General features: G+C 37.6%; 1 protein-coding gene across 10 annotated transcripts in view; it reads right to left on the bottom strand.

Moving 5' to 3' along the window:
• TNRC6B (trinucleotide repeat containing adaptor 6B) overlaps window positions 1–19,166 on the bottom strand; it is a 153,370-nt gene that overhangs the window by 129,102 nt on the left and 5,102 nt on the right. For all 10 annotated transcript variants that reach the window (XM_055809127.1, XM_055809145.1, XM_055809146.1 and 7 more), the window contains exon 2: window positions 2,314–2,386. The gene's annotated coding sequence lies outside the window, so the exon portion shown is untranslated. The remainder of the gene's footprint in view (window positions 1–2,313; window positions 2,387–19,166) is intronic.

Consider the following 19,166-nt stretch of genomic DNA (forward strand, 5'->3'; position numbering starts at 1 on the left):
TTTTTTTCCCCACTGCATTTGCTTCTGGCTTCTTTCAGGAGACAAAACATCAGGCAACAAACTATGAGCCTAATTCAATACTATCATTTTTATGTTCCTCCTGCTTATGAGAATCCTTCATTCCCATGGCTACTGGCACAAGTGTGCTGCGTTTCAAGTTTATTTATTGCCAAAAGCAGGCATTTGGGGATTCCCCAAATCCATGGGAAACTACCTTTGTGACAGAGTTTTTTTAGCAGTCATTTACAACTGAGGGTGACTTCTCAGCCAACGAAGTGCCAGTATGTGAAGAAATAATGTAATTATTCCACGTTGTTGTCACCGCCTCTTCAACTCGCTAGCTTCTAAAGCAGAGGGCTGAAGGTCACACACAGGGTAATTAATTTTGTACACAGACGGTGGACAATCAGAATTTGTACTAGCATCCTATAGGACTGGAAAAAGGCCAAATGCCAAAATATACTTATTTCCAATATTTATGTGATATGCCAGGTTCTCAAGGGATAAAAATACATTAAGTTTACAGACAGTCCCATTTACACATCCAACATCTATCAACTAAATCACTCTTGGAAAAGGTCAAAAGACAATCTTCTTTTTCTGTTCTTGCATATACCCACCAGAACTACTTCAGATGGGGCTGAAATGCCCCAATCTTTTCATTCATCTGGTATTTTGTAGAAAAATTAATCAACTTTTGCTCAAGTGAGGACTCCAAGGAAGGTCCGATAAATAGCAATGCACAGCTATGTCCACATATGATATGGCATGTCTAAAGGTATGAACAATTTTTATTTAATTCTTTATCATACAGTGATGAGAATCTATTCTCAAAGGTAAAAACACTTGCTAATATGAACTGGCTGCAGTTCTTACGCCTACTACAATACTGTCCTATCATAAAATGATACGGCTTTGGGACAATCCAGTCTGATGTTTAATCCTATGTTCTGTCTCTTTCTGCAGAGAAGATGTACACATTTCATTCAGTGATATCAGGATGATGGATGCAGCTACCAGTCATAAATTCAGTGTAAGCAGAACAGTGCAGAGGACCTTATGGATACTATCTCTTCACTTCTGCACTCTAGCACACTCTGACAAATAAAACCTCAGCCAAACTTCCATACATAAAATGCCTGAAAAATCAATACCAGTGGAAAAGGTACTTCCTCCAGGCCTCATTTTCCTCGAGGTAGAAAGGTGCACCATTCAGGAACACACAGTCCTCATTAGCAAGAGAAAGCAGGAAGCCAAATGTCTTCAAATTTGCTGTTCAAACAGGCACCACTACAACTAAACACCTTATCTAACACAAGAGCCTTTCATACAGCAATACTTTGGGTTTTTTCAAATTGCCAGCAGCAATCAAATATGGACTAAAGAGGAAAACTGTTCTTCATTTAATACAGAAGAAAAAAATATTTCAAGTTTCTGAACAGTGCAGCTGCAAGATAAGCACTTATTAATGTAAAACCAATTGTGGTTCCCGTGAATTCCAAATTCTAAATTGGATATGGCCCACTGGAAAACCCCTGAAGGACAGTAAGGCTGTCTGAACTGTCACCATTACAGACAGTAAGCAGAAGTGAAGGTAGGTCCCAAACTCTCTCACAAATGCACAAAGCTGAACAGGCACATGAGCGTTCTGCAAAGATTGTGATCTTGTATACACGGCATACTCAAAACAAAGCAGTCAGAACAAGGCAATACTCTACTGAACTATGCCTTAAATGAGACTGCTTATTTGACACAATTGTATTGATACATGACTGCAGTCATTAGTCCTTATCTAAGTACACAGACAAAAAAGTGTTAATTTTTAGAAGATGGTCTAGCCATATTATATATAATTACTACAGCTTTACATTACATTGAGTTTGTTACGAATGTACAAAACCAACGCAATTATTTAATATACAGAAAAAGAACAGAATATTTTTTGTCACTTTAAATGTGAGTTGAGAGGTACTGAGATGAAAGCAAAAGCATCCAGAAGGTAAACAAAATTTGAATGCAACTTCATTGCTTGCAGGAGCTAATCACTTACCTATTTCAATGACTTCAAAATCTCATCATCAATTATTTAATTTTCAAAGGAAACTAACATACACATAAAGTTTAGCTGACAAAAACAAATTGCATCAGGCAGTTACAGAAAAAACTTTACACCCAAACCCACAGGAAATAGCACACTAGAAAGTATATGAAAACAGCAACATATCCTATAGATGGTTAAGGACTCGTATAGGGTAGGGATCTTCTCACCTCCAACTTTCAAGAACACAATATTGAACTTTGGTTGATTCTTACCTTTGACAGTTTCCAAGGGCTGCCAAAGCCCACAAGGATCCGTCCTGGCTACATTCAGTGCAAAAACGAAACCCTAAAAGGAGTAAAAAAAATAAAAATTAAAAAAAAAATAATGTAAAGGTCAGGCAACTGAGGGCATTAGTAGATAAAAAACATATAAAGACAAAAGTCAATTGTATCCAAAGCTCAGCAACCCTTACTCCCAAAACATTTAGAAAAAGCCATATTCATTTTAATAAAATCACATAGGGTAAACAAAAGATTGTAATTGCAAAAGCAGCAATACAGCCCCCCTCTTCTTCTCCCTCCTCCTTCCCCATAACTTATGCAGTATTGGGGAGATGAAGGAAAAGAGCTACAGTTCGGGTTAGAGCTAAGGAAGGAAGTACCTTTCTCCTCACTGTTTTCCCACTTAAACAGCCACCCCAGTCTAGAAATTTGTTCTTCAAAGGCAAGAAATTTACCTATTGCAAAAAGCATTTATTTGCTGAGCCTTAGGCTCAAGTTTTAGAAATTTAGGTTTTTACAGAATGAATTTGCACCACTGCAGGAAATGCGTCTTTACCTCAGAGAAAATTTTAAAAACAATATTCTTTATCACTTATGCATACTTCTTACTCACCCACCACCACATAACTTAGACCAACAATCAGTTTTGAGGAAGAAAAAAAAAAAAAAAAGAATGCTTATACTGTGACCCACCAAAACATTTAAGAGGTATCTTATACCTGTAATCTGTCGTATTCAGTCTGCTGGCTTACAAGCTTGTTCTGAATCCTCACTAAATACTATAGACACAGGCCTGACACTGAAGTCTAAGAACGTACCTTGCATAGTGCTGCAAAACAGAAACCTCAAACTGCTACTGAACAGGAAATTCCCCTCCCAGGGATTTACTAGGCACTATTAGAGTTTCTGTAAACTTTGCCACTGGAACCACTTGGAAAAAAAACCCAGCTAACATTTCCTCAAAGGTATAACGGCAATACCTCCTAAAATGAATGTCACCATTTAAACTAGGCGTTGCAAATTTTATACGTGCTGAAAATGCTGTTTGTTTGGGAGTAAGTTGCAATTTTCTCCCTATGCACCATCATATTATCCTTTTTACAACAGTTTTTTAGCTGTTTAATTACTATGTATAGGTACAAAACTGAAATGCTTGTTTTTCATCCAGAAATGTACATACAAGCCAAAGCACTGTCAAAGCAAACGTGCAACATGCTCAGTCAATCACTGTGAAGTAGTTTTCCAAGTGAAAAATCTATACTAAGTACATCATCACCTTAATATTGTGATATTTTCCTAAAAGTATTAGCAACCTTAGAGTTCATACCTAAATTGAGAATAATATTACCAGGTAAGGCATTCTAAATCATTGTTAGAAACTAAGGCACTGGAGACAGAAGTCTCATAAAACTCAAACTCTTGATTATTTACTACAATAAGTGGATGCATACTCTGAAATGAGTAAGAGGCTGTAACATCTACCACTTCATAATACTTCCTTCCCTGAAAAAAATAAACACTGCTTTCATCTTAGCAAACTAAGTAAAGCAAGCTGCATTTACCTAGCTTCATTAAACAGGAGATTAAGGAAATACTTCTACTATTGAAATCTATTGAAAATTATATGCGGAGCTAAAAGTAACCCATTCTGTTGTCTTTAAGCTTTCAATATTCCCTATTAATTTCCAAAAGAATAGAAAAAAAAAGAAAAATTGATTCCTCAAATAAATGTTAAATTATCATCCACCTGTCTAAAACATCTTAGAAATATCCAGCCATGCCATTTAATACACTATTATTAATCTATGCAGTCAAGCACACAGTACTTTATAGGTGGAATCAAAGGCTGTTGTTGACTTCGCATTTTATCATGCTTTTCTGACTTGTACTTCCATCCAATAAGTGTATCGGCCAAAAAAGCAAGACTAATCAAGTGTCTCTGCAGTTTTTCAAAGCATAGGATCTGAAGTTGGAGAATTGTAAATATTGCACAAGCTGGCCAAAAACCAGCTTTTCCTAGAAAGGGGCTGTTGCAGGCTGGATACTGAAATACCCTAGCATTAGCATCCAGCAAAAGCATCCGAAGTTCCAGCCAAACCACCACATGCTTATGGACCACTAATATCTCCACGGGAAAAGAGAGAACTGCTACTAATTATGCCAATAATCTGTCTTATCTCATTACAGAATCTTATTCATGGAGTATGAATTCCAATCCCTAATTGAAAAAAGCCTCCCATCAGTATGTATCTGACTAGATACAAGACAAGCAAAGACCGATCATCCTCCTCCTATTACTCTGAGAAATTTAGACCTATGTTTCTAAAGCAATTTAATTAGCGAAGTCAAAATGGCATGAGTAGAGTCCAGTGAAAACAGTTTGGGTTAAAGATACAACTTGACCTGTAGCTGAGTAGGACTGCAAAGATGTTACAGCAAGGAGAATCTCAGCATCTACCAAGGTCAGAACAGAATATAAACATCATGCATACAGTCCTCCCAAGTTAAATCCTCAATGTATCTACTTCTGCCAGCAGCTTTAGGATGCATCAATCCACTTGCCTGGAGTGCACTGGAAAAATTTTAGCCAGGAAAGCAGACACAGTTTGATTAGGTAGCCAGAGGGGAGGGAAAAGGAAAAACAAACAACCCACCCACAATTTATGCACCATTCTTCTGACAGAACAAATGGGGAGACCTCTCCCTTCCCTCCAAGAACCATGATAGTTCCTTAACAAGTATTAATCAGCTAATTACAACACTTACTTATTAGTTCAGGCACCCAGGCACACTGAAAGATCAGACTCAGTCTCTATTATCTTGCAATAACAGAAACAATTCATTATACCTACATACTCCTGGCTTACGTTTATTAAGTCCTACCCTGACAGACCAGAACTGTATGCATGTACAGTGTAACCCCTAAAATATTCTGTATATATTTCTAGTACCAATATAGTGAAGTGCAGCAATCTGCTTAGCTGGGTTAGGGGATCCATGAAGCAGCACAAAATCCTGTCCAGGACTCCTAGACTAGCTTTTTTCCTCAAGTACTTTTTAGAGTACTGCACATCTTCCCACATTTGCACACCAAGTTCTTTACTTACAGCAAATACCTCCTTTCTGGTCACCTCACAAACTGCCTCTGTAAGAGCACTAAAATATTCCAGGTGCCCAGAACTGAAAGGAACGGGCTGCCATCATGAAAATGTTTTCCTCAAATTCTCCCCCTCAACCTCCCACCCAAATCTGGAGAAACAGTAAACACAGGTAGCACAGAATTTCCTACTATGAGATACAACAGAACAGTAGGAAGCTCTAAAAATGCAGTCTCTATTCATAACTAGGAGAAAACATGTGGTGAAACTAGTTTCTTGTATTAGAACTAAGATAACACAGACAAGCATGTTTAAGGAAAATGATTAGATAATCCTACAATAACTCCTGAATATTAAATATAATGCGTAAAAATGAATCCCATTACCTACCAACTGTCAGGTATTTAATCCTATTTTGAAAGCATAACTTGTCAGCAGCACTGAACTGGCTAACACTCAAGCCCATTTCAAGTCATTCAGAATCCACCACCCTGCTTAACCACAGCTAGAATTAAATACTTCAGTTTTGGTTTTGCAAAACATAACCAACTGCCAGGAATGAAGAGAAGTCCAGATCTATTGGTTTACCACTATATGTCCAAATTAGTATCACAAAAATCTAAACTATTCCAGTTACAATTATTCAAGCACAATAAAAGAAAGGTTTGTTGTGAAGGTAACCATCAAGTGACATTTCTAAGTTTACTGCATCATCTTGTTGACTACTGCTCATGCTTAATGTACAGCATTATCTAGTCACAAACTGTTCCTGTCGTTGAACTAGCTACCATAAACTGTCTTTTTTTTTTTACTGAGCTTCTAGCATTAACGAAGATCTTTCTAGCATGATTTCCATTCAAACGATTCCTGACTAGAAACAGTGCATTTGGAGACAAAAGGGGGTCTTTGCTGCCACTGTGGTTTAACTGTTCCTTTGCTAAGTGAGTAAATGTTTGACAGCAGCAAATTTTAAACTTAAATTTAGTTCTGACTTACGTTGTGGAATGATTCTGATAAAGCAACCAAGAACACACTCTCTGTTCAAAGGACCTCAAGCTGTCTAAAATACGTCACCTCACAAAAACTAGCTGCTGACATAACTACACAAAACCACTGCATACCTAATTAGGATATTGGGAAGCTGGCTTACAGTCATTCACAACTTCAAAACAATACAGAAATATTTGAAGTTTTTTTCATCTACAGCACACTGGCACCGTAACAGTAATGATTTACTATAAAAATTATCCAGGACAATCCAGGTGTCACTGTGGTAGTCCTTCCCTACTTCACTTTTCAAGGCTGAAGAGGGAAATGCAACGTGTAATCAATTAGAAACAATTCAGTAGAAGGAGAGACACTACTGGTAGTTAAGAGAGGATTTATGACCTCTTTCTTTCACATTGTTTACAACCACCTCTTTGCATTAGTGAGGTGGAAGGAAATCCAGGAAGGATTAGCACTTCAAGGAAAAATGAACTAAAAATATGACTCTAAAGAAAGCAGCTGGGAGGAATGGGGAAAAGGCAGAAAGCCTCGAGAACAGCACTGAGTAATGGCAACTGAGTATTTCACATAATCACCATGGTATACTACAGCAAAACACGACATGGAATAAAATGTCCATGATGTTTAATTCAGTGTTGGCTGAATAACATCACATTCTGCTCAATATTAACTTCTCGGCGCTGATGTTTTTTTTACTATATGGAAAATGGTTCAGCTGTTAATGTAGATATGACACAGCCACCTTCAACAACATGATAAATAACTGTAACTTGGAACAGATACCACACACACTAGTCTGCTCTCCCCTTCCATGGGAACATTAGAATAGAAGGACTATACAGAAGTTATGTCATTAACCTCTGTGTACAGAAGACAAGCTCCAATTCACAGCACTTAAATCCTTTCACATCAACAGCCCAAATATAAATTAGTAAATCACGTTCATAAATCAGAACACTCACAAAGATGGGGGGGTGTTATTGCTAAATGGACAATTACACAACATGATCTGCTCAAGAAAATTCAATCATCAGTGAGTTTGTTGTTTGGGGTTTTTTTTGTTAAAGAACATCTTCCCTTTTCATTCAATGTTAAGGAGGACATGAGAAACAAGTGCAGAAGGATACTTCTCAAATAACATCTATGGGACTTTTCCTGAGCAAATGAGTAATATTTCTTAACTTGTGTCTATATAATCTTTGGAAAGCAAAAAAAATATTCTTGATCAACTGGCTACCAGATCATCACTTTCAAAAGCTGACTAAGGAAAGGCAGCCCTGGACTGCACAAAACTGGTCCCAAGTCAGACTTTCTATTTAGAAGAACCTGTTTCTAGCTCTTCAATCTGAAGACAGCCTTGAAACATGAGCTGAAGACAGAACATCGCATTGCCACCTTCCCAATGTTCCAAAACATCTACATAAACAACACTCAAAGTGCTAAATGATTCTCCTCCCACTAAAGGAAAAAAAATTTGAAAAGTGTATTTTTAAAAATGATTTGCTTACAACCTGTTGCCACTTTTTACTGCACAAAGCAGCATAAAAATTCACTTGTTTCCTGCTCATACTGATTTTGCATAAGAATCTGTTAAAGGTTACAGTGAACATAAGAGGTATTTCTCCCTACTTCCCCTCAGCAGCCTATCATACAATACACATTACTTCTCAACTGTAATCAAGGTTCCATCCCAACTATAATCAGCCCAAGGCTGCCAACTGATTAAGTTTTCCGAAGTCTGTTGAGCTTTGTCCCATTATCTTTTCAGGGTGCCTGAAGCATGTACATATACACACATTTATATGCATGTACACATATATGTATGTAATGAATGTCCTCAAAACTATTTCTACTTTTTCTCCTTCAACACTCTACCACAGTGTTTATGGAAACTATCAAAACTGAGGTTGTTGGGAAAACTGACCAACAATGTCATCTTGACAGCATGCATAGCAAGAGTTTTGGTGAAGACTGGAGCATCTGGGAATAAGTAACGGTGAGTTGAGAATACTGGCTATTTTTTCCACTCTATATCAGAGTTTTATCCAGCCAACACAATGAAAGAAATTGTTTAGCAAAATCGGAAAGAAACTATCACTACAAAAAAACCTCATTATTTTCAACTCTTCATCTTCTGTTCTCTTAAGTCTTGCAAACTAATGCTTTTCAGTCACAAAAAAGAACTACTTCACACAGTTAATAAAGCTTCAACATAATAATGGTAGCAATACTCGGAATCCTAATAACAAGCAGTCATTACCATAAGTATTATAACTATCGTGCAATTTAATGATGCCCTGGTGGCAAAAGTGGGGATGCAGTCAACACACTCAAAAGTGCCAGTAATCCATGCATGTATACTAGCATTCCCAGCAGTTCAGCACTGCAGAAGCAAAATCAGTACAATGCTTTCAAGCCTTATTTCAGGACATTTGCAAAATGACAGAAAGTCTTCAGAATACAGAGGACCTGAGTTTCCTGGAAGAAAGGTGAATGGGAGAGGGGATGTTATACTGGACCAGAGACTTTAAATGTCTTTCTCCATCTTAACCAAAATGTTACGATGAGAAAGAAGCCTAACTCCCAACAGCTCAACTTTAAACCTGAATGCTATAAATAACTTCTTTAGTGCTGATAATACCAACAGAAACATCCCATGCGATTGTTCATACCGTGAAAGACAACTCAGGATTGAAGGTTTCCTTTTGAGCCACAAGTAACAGTCACCAAGTCCTATGTAACAGCACATTTATCAAAACCAGCAGTAGTAATTAAATTAAAACTGGTAAGATAGTAAGTAGGCATGTGCACAGAGAAGGGGGAGGGGGTGACATCCACTGACACGTTTAAATGGCAACTTCAGCAGTTACAAGAGTTAAAGGCAGCACTACTAAAAATCGTTCAAATGCAACACAGGAGCGGAAGATACTGCACCTTTCAAACTCTTCAGTTCTTATTAACTTCCTGTAGAAGAGTACCAAAGTTTCCGCTGTTAAACTATCCTTCTGTTTCATTACCGTTTACAGTAAGAGCTATGTTGTTAGGAAATACACACCAGCGAGGCTGTGGCTGTATTGGTGCTAACTCCAACTGCAGGTCTGACATGCAGATGCACACACAATGCTGTACATAGAGCAGCTCTAGACCACAGCACAACAATCTGTAACCCTGCTTTGGGGAGATGTTTACAGCTAGGCTGAGCCAAGACAGAGCCAGGAGGGGGACCAGGATGATCGAAGAACGATGCTTAAACTACAATTTGCTTTTATTTTTTACTTCACCCTGCTAATTTACACCCCAGAATTTTCCAAATGAATGTTCCGTATTTATCACATTTCTAATCATTAATAACCGAGGATTTGTTCTATACAAAGACATTCTGACTTCCTACTAACATGATTATATAGGCAGAAAGTCCAAGACCTTAACACTATTATTGTCAAAGAACACAAATACTGAGTTGTTAAGCAAATAATTCTAAACTATAATTGCAGACACCAACTTTCAACATAACCAGCTGCCAAGTTCAGCTTCATCAATATTTATAGCATGACATCCATCTGAGTTTTACTTTTCAGCTATTTAGGCACCTAAGAAAGGAATAGGAAGCTAATTCTCAACAGTTGCTCTATATTCAACAATGTTTTTCTTAACATTCTTCAAAGAAATGAGACAATACGCTCATTTTTAACTTTAATTTTGTTTTTAAATTCTTAAAAATAACGATATTAGCGATACAATCCTAGTCTTCAACACTGCAATCTCTGATAAACACGTTCAGTAGGAACTACTGAATGTGGAACCACTTGCAAGAAGAATTTTGGACCTGCTAAAGTAAGTGTATGTGAGGCCAGGACCCCAAATTTTCATCTTTTGGTTTGGCACAAAACAGTTCTTCAACATTCAAATCCAATCTGTCTAAAAGTGTCATTTAAAAGATAGGTAACTAATCTTTACTATTTCCACCAAAAATATACAAGCCTACATTCAGGCTACCTACTTGCAATACATAACAACTGATTTTCATAGTCAAGGTCTCCCACCATATCTAAAAACCTAACTCTTTACATTTGCTCCTAGGTTTGAAAGTTTTTCACCTTTGTATGTTAGGTTTTGCTCATCCTTCATTCAGCCTGAAACTGTAGTAATAAAAATTATTAGGGTGTTTTTTTGAGTTAAAACTCTGTAAAATTAAAGTTACTTTTAGTCTGTTTACATACCCAGCTGAAGTGGGGGCAATTTAAGCTAATATACAGTTTTCGTACATAAAGCAGTACCAGCTTATCTAGTTACCTGAACTGGTGAAAGTAACATTATCCAGCATTGGGTAAGCACAGGGTTAGAGATGGAGACAGAACAGACCAATTATGTCAGTGTATTATTGCCCTGAGGCCACCAGCACCTTATGCTGTCAGAAGTGTTTTCCATGTCTTACTGGCCAGTATTAAAAACATTTGATACAATGGGACTTCTACCATTTTTCCCCTTGTTGCCTAAACTTCAGAATTACCAGGAGGGCTCTCTGATTCCCTGGCCAGGTGAGTTTCCACAACAGCTCTCTGGGAAATAAACATTAGTCATAAATACTCAGGTTGCTTACAGGTAAGTCATATTGGAGAGTGGGTTAGAGTCCCACAGGAATATGCAAATGATTATACACATTGTCAAGTATTGGCATGGTGGCTTAGAGTCCCACCAAGATATATGTAATGCACAACTGTGTAAATCCTTACTCTATTACAGGGATGCCTGGAGTCCAAATTTTGGGTATTGGGAATTTGAACCTTTGTTGGATGCTATCTGCTGGATTTTGGGTACTAGTAATTTGAAATTTGGATGGGATATTGTTTGCCATCTTGTGTATCAGTAATCTGAAACTTTGTTGGACATTGTTTACTGGATTTTGTCTCTCTTGGACTCTGTTTGCCAGATTTTTCTGTCAGATTTTGTTTAAGTATTGGGTATTTGTGATATTGAAAACTTTGTAACATGGGAACTGGACATTCTACTGGGGGGGGCCGTTCTTAAGAGTTCTCCATTGGGCTGTGTATTAAGATACTGGAACAAGTTTGGGGGGTGACCCCCTCCTTCAGAAAAAAATTAGTAGAATAGCATAATCACTGGTGGCCCTTGTATACCTTTGATGAGCAGGATAAATGGCATAAGAACAGAAGTATAAATTATAATACAGTATTGAAATTAATATTGTTTTGTAGATGCACAGGAAAAAGAAGTCCCATTTGTGGATTTTATTTTTTTGCCTTGAGAAGTTATCATGAAACAAGAAAGAAATATAAATTTATTATATTTTATTCTAATGTGTCAATGATGATGGAGGATAAAAAGAAATTGCCTCTGTGCTGTTCTGCTTGCAGTATTGGGAAAAGGTGTTTGAAAATGAAGAATGAAGAAGGGGATGTGCAATTGATAGTTTCAGGATAGTGTTGTTTGTAATAGGGAGAGATTTTTGCCTAAGGAAAAAGAACGGTGCTAGAAAAAGCTAGGGAAGAGAATTACAGAATCAATTACTTTTACTACTTTGTGCTGCAGATATAAGAAAGTTGCAAAAAGTAGGTGGTATGTCTGGAATGTCAATCTCAGTTGACAGAAATTACTTGTAAGATTTATAACAACAGAAAGGAATTGGAAAGAGGGCAAAAAATGAAAGAGAAAGTAAACAAGAAACAAACAAATTTCAGCAACCACATTTACCCCAGCCCAAGCTCCATCCTGAGATGGAGAAGAGGTTTCCTGAAAGGATGAGGGCATGGAAGAGGGCAAAGAATGGAGGAAATACAAGGAATAGAAACCCTTTGAGGAAAGATCAGTGCAAAGAAAAAGGACACTGGAAAAACGAATGTCCAAAGAAACAATCAGCTAACTGGATACCCTGTCTGCATCTCTTCCAGAGACAGACCTGCTTACGATTGGTACAAAGATTCCAATTGACAGAGACTGGGGGTGAATTTAGAGGCATCCCTAGCAGGATCCCCTGCTGCCAATGAAGCTGGGAAATGAAACCGTAGACTTCTTGAATAGATATAGGAGCAACTTATTCCATTGTAACTAGTTGTAGGGGCTTCTCAGTAAATTTAATACGCCAGTTGTTGGGGTTACTGAAAAGAGAGAATTAAAGAATAAAAAATTTTTGAAACCAATGGTATATCAAATTGAAAGTAAATCTTTAATACATCAGTCCTTGTATATGCTGGAATACCCTACACCTCTCTTAGGTCCAGATTTACTTAGTAAACTACAGGCTCAAGTAACTTTTTTTTGAGATTTCCATTCAGTTGTATATCCCACGGGAAAAACATCTGGAAGGTGCAAATGTATCTACAGCAACAGGAACAATGAAGTGAACCCGAAATCTTCTAAAAAATCCTGGATGCTGTATTTCTGTTGATATAGGCTACTGAAGTACCAGGGAAAGCTAACACCACACCAATAAAGGCAGAATTAAAACAGAACTCCAAACCGATAAGAAAAACAAGGGGGGGGGGGGGATGACTGGAACAATATCCTATGAAAACGGAAGAAAAACCTGGATTAGAGACTTAGACTTGTACCCACATACTGTGACCTCAGTGCTGGAACAAGGACACCACTATTATTGCCTAGTAGAATGATGCAACATCAAGCAATATTATTGGAACTGGACGATGTAAATTTAAAAGTAACAACCTCTTTGAATCCTGGTACTTTGTTGCTGGTACCTGATGATACAAACCTACAGCATAACTGTATATTAACTACTGAACAAGTCTTTTCCAGCGGGCCAGATTTGAAGGATGTTTGACTGGAAAATCTGGAGTGGACTCTTTATGCTGAAGGGAGAATGACCATCTGGATATGCAGTGGTAACTTTTGAGGGTGTGATTGAATCATAACCCTTGTCATCAAATACTTCAGCATAAAAAGCTGAATTAACTGCCTTGACTAGAGCTTTGACATTGTCACAGGATAAATAAGCAAATATACATATACTTTCTAAATATGCCTTCAGAGTGATACATGCACATGGGGCAGTATGAGAAGAAAGAACTTTTAACCCCACAAAGGTCACCTATTAAGCATGGATCAGAAACACTGAAATTACTAGAAGCTGTTCAAAAACCCAAGAAGTTGGCTGTAATTCATTTTAAGGCTCACCAACCTGGACATACTGAGGTCATACAAGGGAATTGATTGTAAGGTGGATGAAATAGCAAAGAGGGCAGCCAACAAAACAATAATGAGAACCTTGATTCCTCAAAACCTAGTGAGAACTGAACCGCCCAAATACAATGAAAAGGAGAATGAATTGGCTAAGATGCTAAAACATATAAGGACTTCAGATGGGTGGTGGGTAGCATCTACTGGACAGTGTTTAGTAACAGCTTCCATAACGTGGAAGTTGCTACAGCAGACACATAAAGAAACTCATATGGAAGCAGATGTTATAATTGCAAGTGTTACAAGATATGCAATAGGTCCAAACATGCAAAGCTATGCTGATGAAATAGTAAACCAACATTTAATATGTTGTAAAATAATCCTGAAGTGGAATTAAGACCTCCACCTGGAAAGGTAAAGAAAAGGGAATATTCTGGGGTAATATTGGCAGATGGATTTTTCTGAATTACCAAAATGCAGTAATTATAAATATCTTTTGGTATTGGTAAATACCTTTTCATGATGGCCTGAAGCTTTTCATGCCAAACCAAAGCAGCTCTAGGTAACAAACTATTAAATGAGATTATACCAAGATTTGGAGTTCCAAGTGGAAGTTCATCAAACAGAGACTCACACTTTATAGCAGAAGTAATAGACAGTTTCTGCCCTTTCAGGAATAAAATAGGATTTACATACACCTTGGAGACCCCAGTCTAGTGGGAAAGTAAATAGGATTAATAGGTCTTTAAAGAAAGAATTGGCTAAATTATGTCAAGAAACTAATTTAAAATGGATAGATGTTTCACCTATTGCTTTAATGAGAATCAGAATCACCCCAGAAGTTAGGAAAAGGTGAGCCCATCTGAAGTATTCTATGGAAGACTGTATGCTGTACATTGAACAGGAAAGGAAGACCAAATTAATATTTCTGATGATTGGGAGCTAACTGAATATACTGTCTTTGGGGAAGACTCTTTCCTCATTGTTCTCTGTTGAATATACCTATACACCTGTACCATTGGACATGCTGGTGCATCCTTCCTGACTCAGAGATAAGTGTATCTGAGAACGTGGTTACATGAATCATTGAAAGAGAATTAGAAAGGACCTTTCCAGATATTACTTATTACCTACACTGCTGTCAGGCTTGAAGGTATCCATGGAGGGATTCATCACAGCAGGTTTAAGCCAACTACTTTGCCAGAGTGGACTGTCAAGCAAGGACCTTAACACTTGAAACTAACTTGAGAGTAATGAAGTTCTAGGTTGGGTCTCTTGCAATACTGCCAGGCAGCATGAAAGTTAACTAAAATAAGACACTATATAAATTTGGATTGTATACAGGGAGATTTGAGTTTGTTAACACTATTTCTTTGTAGATACTTGTTTAAACATGTTTTACCAATGTACAGAATTTTGCCTGTTATGTGGTATAGGAGAACTCACGGACACAGCATACTTATTTGAAAATTGTGGAAAGATCAATGAAGGTTATTAATAAGACACAGTATTGAGTATGTACCCATTTCCCTGAAAACACTCATAAAGGAATTCCTCTAGTTAGTATTGCTATTCCATTCAGGACTAATTGGAATAGCTTGCAGGTAAGACCAAAAATACACTAACTGGAACAAGACTGACCTCCAAACTTGGACAAATACTGAATCCACACCTGCCTGACGTAAGGTGTATAAATAAAACCAAGACACACAAATAGAGCTCAGGTTATTTGTGGGGCACTACCCACATTGTGATTGGTCAACGCAGCTGACAAATCCGTCAGAATTAACTATGACTAAGTACTGGAACGTTCTGTTGGGGACTGGGTGGTATTGGATATATGGCAGTGTAGCACAAAAAGCTTTACCACCAAGACGGTCAGGCATTTGTACATTGGGAGAGATTTTCCCCCCAATATAACTACAGCTGAGAAATTGGATAATAATCTGTTGTTAATAACTTACCTGCGGAGCTATAGGCAAGTCAAACACCCACCCCCCCCCCCCCCCCCCTTATAGGAAAACCCATTGGATTTCACTCTTTTGCTAGGTGCATTATTCCTTGTTTGGGGATTGCTGAATTGGAAAAAGCAATGAGAGGATAGCCAGCGACATTACAAACGTCACAAAGGCTTTGCAGGAAGAAATTTCAGAAATAGCTCATATAGCTATGCAAAATAGAATGGCATTAGATACGATGTTGGCATCCCAGGGCAGAGTTTGTACTATTGTTAATACTAGTTGTTGTGAGAATGTGGACGGAAGTCGGAGAATTTCTACCGACATAAAACAGATTTGGAAACATACGAAAATGTTGCATGAGATCCAGAAAGATGGTACCTCTTGTGGATTTCAGGAAGTTTGGACTGACTAACATCCCAGTTACCTAACTTACACCTATGGATTAAAAAGTTAATTGTAATTATTGTACTCATGATTGCTATATTTGTATGCTTCCATGTTATGTTATACTGTATCGTGAAGTGCTGTATTGCTGCAATTAAAGAGTAGTTCGGAGAGCGCAAGACTTATGTGATATATGAATATATACAAGTCCCAAAGGGTGAACATCTCCTAAATTTCAGAATTACCAAACTCTGACTTAGTTAAAACAGGAACACGCACAACTTTAGGTCAAGCTGACCCAACCTCTGAAGTTGTTAAATGACTTACCCTCTCAAGTACCCACCATACCAAATTCTCAAAACTCATGAATGAAAGGACTTCTAATCAAGGGAGCAAATCATTGGAAACAAAGAACAGATAACAATAAGAACACCATTAATTATACAGAAAGAGAGAAGGTAAGCTGATAAGGTGCTGCAATACTCAGAAAATTAGTTGGAAGTATGACAAAGGTAATTGTGGTAGTGGGAGATCATGATCTGCAACTCAAATAGCGCCCCCCTCCCCCTAAAAGAGGGCAAACCCCCGCTTCGGGAGCACTCATAGTGGGTAAAAAACTTCAGCAGTGCTGTCTGAGGATGCATGCTGATTTGCATTAGAAGCCAGAAACATCTAACCAATCCTGTGCATAAATGAAAATAAATATGTAATGTGCTATGCATATGCAAGTACTCTACCGTACATAATGTTTACCCTCGAGTAACTTGGTGTGCATGTTAGCAGGAAAGATCCCCCATGCAGCCAGCACTGCAATAAATCAATGTCGGGTTTCTAAACTATCATTTGGTTTGGAGAGTTTTCCTGGTTACGATTTTTGTAACACCCTGAGACACTTCTCCACAAACTAATTTACTTTCCAACCAACAGGAAGCCTTTCTCAACTTGAATCTATTTTCTGCAATAAATGAATTGCCAAGGACAGGGAAAAGAAAGATGGTTTTTGAATATGGAAGAACCAGAGGAGTTAACTTCCAACAAAAGAGAAGATTATCGGCCAGTTTTGGTTGCTTCTCAGTGCACTCAAACAATTAAAAAGGCCAAGCAAAGGAAGTTATTGACAACCAACTTACTGTAACTACATAGTTTTAAAAGTGAGTGAAAACACCTATCTGTGCAGTAAAAATCCCACGTTTCTCCCCCTTTCAAGTATCATTCAGCAAAGTCAATGCCATCAGAAACACAGGTAATGTTCTCCTAACCTTTTATTAAATAGAATAGAAACACTGGAATGTGCACGTTCTTCATGCTGTCACCACACCAGCCACTGAAAGTGAATGAGCAGATCCTGAAGCACACGAGCATTTATCCAAGCAAAAAGCACAGCTATATTTAAAAAAAAACCACCTTTATTTAAGCTTTAATATCTCACTTTGTTTTGAAGGGCTATAGGAAATACATGAGCTGTGCCTGTATAAAATCACCACAAAAAAAGACAATGTAAGGGTTAGAGGAATTTAGTATTAAGACAGTATCCATCTTTAAAAACTCCCAATGTGAGAAAGTTTTCAAAAATATGAAATATTGACTTATTTTTTTCAATGCCAATGAAAAATGGTCTGTATTTTGATGAACAGTTCCATACAAGTACTGTGGCTCAATATTTTTTCATTCCTGTTCTCAAATACTCATCTGCATCTCCAATTGCAAAAATAGACAATCGGTACAATGCAAATAAAATCTGACAAGGCAGAAGCTTAGCTGTTTGACAAACAGAGCAAGTTAGAAAGCTAATTTGAAACAAATTCTTCTCAGAGCCCAATTTAATACGGAAGGATATGAATTTAAATTACAATGGCTGTAATAGTAAAACTTCCTGTGCGGACACCCATTTGTGCCAAAGTGCTCTTTTTTTAGCTTCTTACTTAGAAGCAGTTTAAGCTGAACTTAAACAAAACAAAAAAACCTAAACAAGAATTTCAGAAAAAGCATGTGCCCAGCACAGAGTTAAATTGCTATGTTTACAGCAATATAAGAATATCATTATAATCACACAATCACATCTGGGAAAAATCTCAACATGTAAGAATTCTAGAGGGGGTCACAAAGAAGAATATTAAAACCCACAAAAGTAGCTGACAATGTTGTAAAGCAACTATTTCATGCAACATGTATTATGGCCTTCTGAGAGTTATTTTCAGCCACTTCAAGTCAAGGATGGATCATAATCCATTTAGCAGAGAAGAATATTTCTGAATCTGTAGGAAGCTGGGGTAAGGGGACACATTCTCTTCCTCTATCATGGGGGCAAATTTTTTTTTCATCAAAAACTGATATTAATACTTTCTCTAGGTTTTATATTAAAGACATTGCTCCTCAAACTAGTTGCATCCACTAATATTAATTTTTGGTTTCTTAAGTCACAGTGTGCAAGCAACAGAATCCTCAGACATTTGAAGTAGCACTGCACTGTATTAGTAAAGAAAGTACGTATAGGCGATTAAAGCTTCTACAAAAATCTAACTTCTGGAAAAACTTTTAAATCACAAAGTTATGGTACTGCTGTATAAAAAGCAGATTCTACTGTCAGCTGTAATGAGAAAATAAAGCACACTCCATGGCATTTCAAATGTCTCCGGAAAGACTTACCAGACTTTTTCTAAAGATCCAACATAGATCCCAGGAGAGAAGTAAAAGGTCTTCATACATACAAGCTAAGAGCTGGACAACCTGTGTGTCTTCAGCCACACACAGCTCCTAAGACATCCAAGTTTATAACTAGACTGTGCTGACACAAGGTACCTGGGTAATTTATATCTCTTGGCTGCAAGAAGCAGTAAGACAAGAGGGCCTACTCCCGTTAACATTGGTGGATCACCTTAGGGCCAAAGCATGTTTAGTAGACTGACAAGGCCCTGGAGAGTTACTTTATCTCCTAGAGGTGAACCCCATTCCTACCATGTGTGTAAGAGCCATGAGATTTTTGCAGAGGTCACAGGGCCAGGAAAGTCAGTAATGACTGCCTTAGAGCAGCCCAGATGTTTCTCAACTCTGATCATGTGCAGACTTAATAGACTATAGTCTTAAAACAAGAATGCCGGCATACAGCATTTCAAACATTTAGTTTCTTGATTTAAAATCATACTTTCAATTTAACTTGTGAAACTTTCTCAAAAGTCTACTTCTGCCACACAAAACAGTGGAGAACTGCAACGCATGACCAATGTTTGCTGTAAGAAAA

Source organism: Falco peregrinus, chromosome 6, assembly GCF_023634155.1.
Source record: "Falco peregrinus isolate bFalPer1 chromosome 6, bFalPer1.pri, whole genome shotgun sequence".
In the NCBI taxonomy this organism is placed as follows: Eukaryota; Metazoa; Chordata; class Aves; order Falconiformes; family Falconidae; genus Falco; species Falco peregrinus.